Genomic DNA, 10,022 nt, shown 5'->3' on the forward strand with positions numbered 1-10,022 from the left:
GTAAAGTTGCACACCTCTGCAGAGTTAAAATCTATTCGAATAGCCGTGCCCACGGTATTGGGCAAGTTATGGTGTGGTCACATAACTAGTGTTTCCCTCTGGGATTGGTTGGACTGGTGTGAGTTAATTGGAAAATGCCCGGCAGTTGTGCCGTGTGCTACGGCGGACGGGGAGTCCGGTAGCAGTTTAAAACTTGGATCCTGTGTGGATCAATAGCACGTACTTCTTGGCACTTGAAAACTTGTTTTGAAAATGTTTTAAACAAACTTTTGCATAAAACCGAGTTTTTCCGCAAATGAACCATAATCTTATCCTTGGATTATCCTGTGCATTTAATTCATTTATAACCCCTCCGCGGGTGTGATTGGACTTGCTGAGTACGTTCGTACTCACCCCATTCTTACTTTTACAGTGGAAGATCCAGATTACATCCCCGAAGACGTCGAGTAGGGTTCCGTCCTGCACCCAGTCTTGCCTGTGGGTGAGGTCACCATTGGAACTCCGCATGGCGCAAGACTCTGACGACCCCCTTTTCGTAGCCAGTATAGTAGTGTGGGTTTTAGTTGTAATCCTCGCGATAGTGGCGCTTCACTGCCCATTGCCGCGAAGAGTTGTACGGTGATGTACCATCTGATGTAATAAAGTGTTATCAGCCTCCTGGAACTGATAAAGTAACACTTTTAAGTCTTCCCTGATGGGGGGACGCTTCAGATTTGTATAAAATGTTCACATGTTAGTAGATCCGATCTGTTAAATGTAGCAATCGGCTTCTTGTAGCCGATTTTGAAAGGTACCCGAAGGTTCGATCTGGTACAATGACTCCGTCGGCTTCTTTAGCTGATCTCGATGGCGTTGTAAGAGCCGATCACGGCTCGGACTAATGTTTGATATGGCTGTGCATGCAGGAAAATAGCTGACGAACGATTTCTACACCTTCCTGATCAGCTATAGGTTAGGTGGCACACCTAGCACTTCACCAAGCCAGGGCGTGTGCCGGACTTCTGGGCCATTGACCGAGGGACCGGGACCCACCAGCAGTCCCGGAAGCCTCCCGGCTCCTCGTGTTGCCTGTCGCTGCTCGCCGGTGGGTTTTGACCGACAACATTACCCTAACATTTAAACTGACTGCATGAAGTAGAATGTTTGGTTATCTTAACCAATTAAACTAATTACCTTTAACAACTTTATTTATTTGACTAGCTAATTATCCTTAATAACCCTAGGTTATTATTTAATTATGGATCTACTTTGATTAATTAGGAATATAGCATTATCATATTGAGTTCTATTTATTCTAGTTCTACATCTGATCATGGGTTGAAAGTTTATGGACATGACACACTACTCAAGAACAACACCTCAAAATATTTTCATAATTTTTCATGAACTAGAGCCATTATTCATGAATTTCCTTTGAATCTAAACTTAATTTCATTACTGAAGTTACACTAGGATTCTGACTCTCAAAGTTTTATCTTGGATTAAGCATGCTGAAGCAAAACTAAGGTAAAATGTTCAGCTTTAAACATGAAGGAATGCATCTAGAATTAAATCATGAAACTTCTATCAACATACAACAAAGGTACTCGAATTTCTAAGTAATTGAGCAGTAAAGAACTCGAAATTTTTACACAGAGCTACACATGGGACATACAACCTTAGTTCCGAAATTTCAGCCACAACACATGCATATAATATGAGATACAAATAAAACACTCATTTCCTAATATTTAATCTACATCAGAAAATACAACATACAGCTCAAACTCACTATATAAAAGTAGTCGAATTTAACTTAAGGATTCAAACAAAATTGGTTTGGCATTTTTCTGAATTTTCTACAATTTTGTACATATTTTTGAATTTCACAGCTTTTGAATTGCGGGGGGGGGGGTGTTCTGTAATCTTGCAGGGAGACCCTTAGAACTTTTGAAATCTTTTCAAATAGGCCCTTGTCTCGTCGGGGAAGAAGGCAGGAACATCGCCGGCCAAATTCTGGCGAGGGAAGCGACGGGGGGTGGAGAAGGACTAGCCCACGAGCACCAGGAGCTCAAGGCGCGTCCAGGGGTAGGCTTGGGAGGTAGAGGGGATGGCCGGAGGTGGGGTTCCCACGGCGGCCGAGGCGGCGGCACGGAGGAGCTCTTCGGCGAGGGGCTTCCCGGTGAGGAAAGCGGCCAAGCTCCGATCTAATAGCTATAGCAGGAGAAAGGGAAGCTGTTGAGGTGGTCGGATTGGGCGGAGAAGGGGTGGAGGTATGGGTTCGACGGTGACAGGAGCTTACTGGCGAGAAGGGGAACGACGGCGAGGTTGTTCCGGTCAAAGTCCGGCCACAAGGAGTGGCTTGGGAGCATCAGTGAGGTGAGGGGAAGCTTCCCAGGGGGTTGTAATGGTGCGGGCAGGTCTGGGGTTGGCTGCCCACGGCGAACAGGAGGTCGCCGGAGTTCAAGAAAGTGGCGGCGGTGGTGTTTGGGGCTCCGGGTGTGCACGGCAACAGAAAGGGAAGGGAATGGGTTTAGTGCCGTCTGCTGGTGCTACTGAGTAGAAGAGGAAGGGGAGAGGAGCAGGCACGAGCGCGGGACACAGCGGCGACGAGGTGGCGGCCGGGCGGGGCTCGGGTTGGCGTGGCGCGCGCGGGAAAAGCCAGCGGGGGAGAAAAGCAGGGCCGGGGAAGGGGAGGGCGACGCGTGGGGCTTGCCCGAGCAGGAGGTGGCGCCGGGGAGGGACTGGAGTGGCGGTGAGCGGCGCTGACGACCGGCAGCAGAGGAGCAGGGCAGGTGCTAGAGGAGGAAAAAGAGGGAAGGGGGTCCGAAGGACTTCCTTGGAATTTGCAAAAAATCTCAGGGACTTCACTGTAAACTGAATTTTCCCACTGGTCCAAAGCTCTAATGAGGAAATGATCAAAATAGAAGTGGTAGAACTTTTCAAATCCTACAACTTTGCTTTAGGGCTCAAGTTCAAAAACCTAAAGCACAATGCTTTATTTTACCATTTTGCAGTCAAATCAAACTTAAATAAGTTTTTGTCCTTATTAAGGTAAATTTCTTATAACTTTGGACCTAATTGCAAGTATTTATGACATGTCATGATGACTTACACCTTTTTACACTTTGACCCTTGGTAATTTTGGATGTTACTTTTATACTTCAACTAATTTACATAAAGGGACTTGTAGTTTCATAAATTTACACAAATACCCTTATTTTCATAACTTTGCTCAATTTTCACACAATTTAATCCAAACCAAACATTCTTCCTATTGGCTTGCTCTATTTAACACCTAGGGTGTCACAAGTTGCGCGATGATGATCGCGTTCTTTCCTAATTGGTTAGATCCGCTCGATCGGATTATATCTAACTTGTTGGACGGGTTCCTATGAGGAGCTATTTCGACTACTTCCAGGGTCGTTGTACCCGGGGTAGTGTCTACTACTTAGCCTATGAACATGGATGACAATCCAGAAGTCACAAGGCAAATATGAGTATAGACGTCAATGACAGATATATTATAAGGAGAAGAGTACTTGTTTTTACAACATCTCAATCTTGTATTACACTTTTTACTATTTTTTTAGCTACAGGCCGGGCTTCCAGGAGGTATTCGCTGAACTGCTCTTCAGAGCAGTCTGTAGCCGCACCCTATGCGAATACGTCTAGTTGAGCCTGAGGCCAAAAGGACTTTACAAAACTTAGCGCATGGCTGACACATGTGGTGGGGGCTTTAGTGATGAAACTGAGGACTTTCTGCGGAGCTCCAATGAGTCGCTCCAGCAGGGATCACCCGTCTGCTTCGCCGCCTTCCTGTGGATCCACCATATCAACAAGATGTTGGGCAGCCCCCCTAAGGTCCTCCAGCTCCTTCTGGCGCTGCTCCTTTTCTTTGCCCAGCGTCTTGATCTGCTGAAGGCAGTCGACGAACTGTTGTTCAGTATCGGCGATCACATTCTGCAGCCTCTCGACGTCATCTGTACGGTGATACAGCATATTCTTCACGTCAGTAAGCAACTCTTCTTTATATGTTAAGATTTTCCTAAGCTCTGCGGTGAAGATAGTTTTCAGAACTCAAGACAAACTGCTAAGAGAAAGTACTCGAGCGAGCAAAGGACTTGCCATGGTGCGCTTTTTTCTGCTCTTTGAGTTGTTCTTGGAGCTCGGAGTTGGACTTCTCAAGATTGTGAAGATCGTTCTTGAGAAGCCATGTTTCTCGTGTCTGCTCTTGCTTCAGCTTGTCGAGTTCCCTCTGAAGATACGTTGATCCTTTGCTCGGAGTTCCTAGAGGCCACTCACGACTGCTTTCAGCTTCTCGGATTTTTCTTGGGAGAGTTTGGCCACATCCTGCATAAGGGGAACGACTAAGACAAGCAACTCGGCAAAGCATAATGGCAGAAGAGCAATCATGCCTTACCAGGGTAAATTTGTACATCTCCTTGGAGATCTTCTGGAAGTATCGCATGTTGTCGACCATCAGGAGAGGATCATCCACTAGTTCTTTGGTGATGATGTTCTTGTATCCACTCCCGGACACCAGCAGATCTTTAGGGTTTCTTGAGGTACCCGCAGCTTCTTCAGTTGATGGTTGTGGGGCACCTGCAAGTTGAAACGCGTTCAGTACATGAAGTCTACGGTCTAAGCAGTTAGTCGTGGGAGGTCAGACACTTACTTGTGCCATCCGCAGGAGTGGCATTAGTGGCCTCAACTTGTTCATCACCACCGGCACTGGCTTCGGGTTGCTGGTGGCAGGGTCACACCAGCTGACGGCGAGGTACCCGCCACGGCAATGGTTACAACCCTTGCTGATGTAGTCGCTGGGTCCATCCCAGCAGTTTTTGCGGCACCACCTGCTGGAACATCATCCCCAGCGAATTCGGCCCGATCACCTTTTGGCGCTTGGGGATGGGAGGAGAAGCAAAAGGACTGCAAAATAGACAATGTAAGCATTCAACAACTCCAATATTTGACAACTTTACATAACAGCCGCGTCATACCTGGGGGGTTCGACTACGTGCGCTTTACGTTTGCGCACTACCCGATGACCCCGAGGGACCAATGGCAAGGCTTCGACCAACACCACGGATGATCCGGGGGAGTTATTTTTCTTCGCCTTCCTTTCAGTTACCCTTTCCGCCAGGGGCTCCCTGTGGCAGAACCAACCTAAATTACACCGGCTCAAGTGCGCTGATCCTTTCTCGGAAGGTAGTAAGGACTCAACCGCACTTCAAACGGTGTAACCCTGTGGTATGTCGGGTAAAGTCCCGATAAAACCACCTAACTCAGGATCAAACAAGGTACCTCACACGAAGGCGAGTCCAGAGATATAAACACCAACCATTTTTTACATTACAGGTATAGTATTACATTAGTATTCAAACTTATACAGTAACAGGACCTAGCTAGTATGAATTTATACAAAACTGTTCGGTTAAAGTATCTGCAGTGGAAGAACAAAACGTGACTCTATCAGATGTCGCGGAATGGATATTGAGCTAAGCCTAAGCTCAACATCACACGGAGGGACCTATGTTGGCCGGGGATGGATCCCACTCCACGGACCAACCATCGGGAAGAGCATAGGGCCATGGCACGGGCAAAGTAGAGTCCTTAGGGGAATTACCTGGAACAACAGTCAAATTGCAAGGCTGAGTATACTAATACTCAGCAAGGCTTACCCGTTTAATTTCAGCTGAATAGCAACAAAGAGTAGATCCTTAATTGTGACTTTTAGCTTTCAGGTTCTAGTTGATTATCCAATCTAGGTAAGCAACTATAACTATTCAAGCATGTTAGAATCTTTTAAACAAACAGTCTCAATCTCCGTGAGAAATGGATGATTCTGAATCGAATTTTACAACCTTGCAAGGGTAAACCTAACTCACACGCTTGGAACATCCAATGATTGTTCCGAAGAAACCATTCGCCTTTCATTCCGACTCGTGGATCAGGGCCACCACAAGCGACTGTAGGACCGTACTCCTGTCCGCTATGCAGAACGTACTCCCTCACATTGGTGCGTGCGAAAAACCAAATTATGAGTGGTGGGAGGTATGCCCACTCCTCGGGCCGATCGGTTACTAGGCTTACTGCTTACCATATTTCGCGGCTAGTGGCTAGTACTTTCAAACGCTTAACCACCGCTACCACACACTGTGACCTTAGCAACTTTTATCAACAAAGATGGGGTTTTTACCAAGGTCATGAATCATAATCACAACCCCGTCCGTGATCCTTATAGTGGTTGCAGGAATATAAACATTGCAACTCCTATAAAGCTCGCGAGTAACAGGGATCACTCGACTTCTACCGGTCCTATTAGCTTAGCAGCTAGTCGGACTCAAGTTCTAGTATTCAATACATAGGTTTCTAGGAATATGCAACTAGGGTTTCAAACACAATTCCTAACTTAAATGCACAAGTAGATATACATGAATATATAGATTGCAGTGTAATAAAAATAGCGGTTTATGTCCGAGGCTTGCCTTCGTTGGTGGAGCTGGGGTTAGAGATGTCAATACTAAAATTTTCCGAACCGGGGTTCGGGGCTTCAGTTATATCTCCGATGATATTCCCGGGGTCTTCAGAATTATCCCCTTCTGGTTCCGGGATCAGTTGGTAGTCTCCGTCAGTGAGAGTTGTCGAGTCTATATGATATGCAAATATTACAGTTACGGAAACGCATATGTTTTCATTTCATTTCATGATAAAGTTGCAATCCAATAATTCAATAGTCAAAGCATCACAAAGCAAGGATTTGAATTCTGAGGTTTCTACTTCTTGTAAATTAACTTATGGTAACAAGTTTGATTTTTATTTTGAAATCCACAAAGGCTATGGCCTTGAATTTTTGTGGGTAAGCTTACTCCAATAGATAAGCTTACTATGATTTTTTTATAATTTTCTGAAAACAGAAACTAAAGCATTTGAATTAAGTTCAAATTTTAAGTTTAAATTCAAATTTTAGACAAAACAGTGCCATAATTTCTTGAAAAATTTACCAAGAACTACTCAATTATAGAACATCCTATGATAAAAAGATCTAAGCTTGAAAACCTTAGTAATGTTCTTGAATAAATTTAAACCACTTCAAGCTTGATTTGCATAAGTTTAATTTAGTTTAATCTAGGGTTCAGTATTTTAAGTGAATTTCGCACCCAAGCTCACTTATACCCTAAACAGACTACACACCAAAAATCACAAGTAATATAGTTAGCATGCAAAAGTTACACATAAGATATCCTTTTGGTTAAACTTTAAAATAGTTCAAAAAGCATTTGGTTTCAAACCAGACTCTAATAACCAAAGTTGTAGAATTTACTTCAAGGATTCAAACAAAACTAGTTTGATATTTTTCTGAATTTCCTACAAATTTCTACAATTTTCCAAAGATCATTGATTTTGAATCGAGGGGAGGGACTGGAATCCTGCAGCCAGGCCCTCAGAAAGAATTGAATCAAAGCAATTGGGTCCTTGGATCATTGGGGGTTGCTGGCGGTGAGGGGAAGCTAGCCAGGAAGGAGCAGGGGACTAGGGGGAACCTTGCTAGGGGTGATGTGATGGTTCGGGTTGACCGGAGGGGGTGGAACGGCGGCGACCCAAAGCGGCTACGGTGGAGCTCAACCACGGCGATGGTGTTCCGGCGTGGTGGCTCGCCGGCGGTGGATCGGAGGTAGGGGAAAAGCTTCAAGGGGTCAAGGCGGTCCTCCCAAGCTACTTGTCGGGAGCTAAGATGGCTGGAAGAGCAGGTCCCCACGGCGACCCGGGATGACGGCGAGGGGAAGAGCTCGTCGGTGAGGTAGAGTCGGTGCTAAAGGGCGGCGATGGAGGGGCTGGTGAGCTTCACGGGATCACGGCAAAGCTACAGGAGGTGACGGGGTGGCTTGAGAAGGGGCAGAGCGAGCTGATGACGGTGTGGTGGTCGGCGGCAGAAGGTGAGCACGGCGGTGGTCCGATGGAGAAGAAATCGAGAAAAGCAAACGACGGCCGTGCGAGTAGATATAAGTAGTCAAAGGGGAGCTCCTAGTTATGCTGTGGGACTAAGAAAAGGCACGGCAAGCGGTAGCTGCTGCTAGCGGTCGATGGCGCGGCGTGGCGCGCGCGGAAGAAGGCCAGAGGGGAGCAGCTAGTGCGGCGGCTGGCCTGGAGGTGATGCATGGGAGCTACCAGAGCAGGGGGGTGGCGCGGGCAGAGAGGGAGCAGCTCGGGCGGATGGCAGAGTGACGTGGAGTTTTCAGGGAAAGCCAGCAGAGAGGGGCTAAGGTGGCGGCGAGCTCGGGGGTGACGCGTGGAGCGGCGCTGGAGGAGTAGTTGGCCTCGGGCAGCTCGGCAACAGCAGCCAGCGGCGGCGCTGTCGTGCAGCAGAGGAGGGGGACAGAGGAAGAAGATGGGGGGGGGGGGCGCCAGGGACTGTTGTGAGATTTCAAAAACTCTTGGGACCTCATTGTAAAGCCAGGTTTTTTCACTGTTTTATACCTCAAATGAGAAAATGGTCAAAATAAAAGTTGTAGAACTTTTCAAACCCTACAACTTCTATTTAGGGTTCAATTTCAAAAGCTTAAGGGATGGAGTTTTATTTCAAAACTTTAGACTCAATTCAAACTTTTCAAAGTTTTTGTCCTTAGTTAGGTAAATTCCATATACTTTTGGACTGAATTGCAAGTTTAGGTAATGTAATGATGACTAACATTTTTACACTTTGGCCCCTAGTCAAAACTAGAAGTTACATTTGTAAGTTAAACACTTTGCATAAAAGGACTTATATTTTTGAAAAATCACACTTAGGTCCTTATTTTCACACATTCATTCAATTTCACACAGTTCCATTACACACATTATACACATTGCACATTCTTTTCCTAGTGTGTTACAATTTTGACACCTAGGGTGTCACAACCTTCCCCCTAAAAAAAGAATCTCTTCCCGAGATTACAGGAATAGTATAACTTGGAAGATGGATACCTAAGGAGCTTTAAGAAATTCGGGGAAGTTTTTTCGAAGATAATCTTCAGTTTCCCAGGTGGCTTCTTCTAAAGTATGATGATCCCACAAGATTTTGTACATCCTAATCTTTCTTCTTCTAGTGGTTCTTTCCTTGGTATCTAGAATTTGAAGGGGTTGTTCGACATAAGATAGATCAGGCTTGATTTCGATGGCTTGTTGTTCAATGATCTCAGTAGGCACTTTGATGCATTTCTTGAGTTGAGATATATGAAAGACATCATGAATGGCGGCCAACTGAGAAGGAAGACAAAGTTTGTAAGCCACTGGGCCACAGGTTTTAGTGATTTTGAAAGGTCCGATATATCGAGGTGCTAATTTTCATTTTATGCCGAAATGTTGAACACCCTTAGTAGGAGATACTCGAAGATAGACATAATCTCCCACTTGGAATTGTAATGGTTTTCTCCTTTGGTCTGCATAACTTTTCTGTCTAGACTGGGCTGCCTTAAGGTTTGCTTGGATAATCTTGACCTTATCTTCGGCTTCAGTAACTAGATTTGGTCCTGTTATTGCCATAATTTGACTGGGCCAAGGGATGGGCCGAGAGCAACATGGGCTGAAGGAAATCATCGTAATGGTCTGCAAATCGGCCTCTGTGCGAACGTGTCAAGGGCCAGGGTGGCCGTGTATCTAAGGATAGTTTAAAAATAGTAAGTTAGAGATTGTGTTGTAATCAGCTAGGGTTAGTTAGAAAAGCTCAAGTCTCCGGACTATAAATATGTATCATGAGATTCAACAAAAGCAATCAATCATTCACAACAAACCCTCGGCGCATCGCCACCCCTTCCCCAAGGGCCTTTTCCAGGTAATCATCATGCTGCTCCGACTGTATTCTGTATGGTCGGAGCAGCGTTGCTTTTATCTGTTTATCATTGTGTTTCTCGTACTGAAGCGTTTTTGAAGGCGAGTAACACTAGTTATCTTAAACGATTATGATGCTGCATTGGTTTTGAATAGTAAATCCATGTTTTGTTTACTGTTCGTAATCGTTTAGCTGCTCTTGTACGTGATCTCGGGTGCAAGGGCAGCGCCTT

Source organism: Panicum hallii, chromosome 4 (genome assembly GCF_002211085.1).
Source record: "Panicum hallii strain FIL2 chromosome 4, PHallii_v3.1, whole genome shotgun sequence".
In the NCBI taxonomy this organism is placed as follows: Eukaryota; Viridiplantae; Streptophyta; class Magnoliopsida; order Poales; family Poaceae; genus Panicum; species Panicum hallii.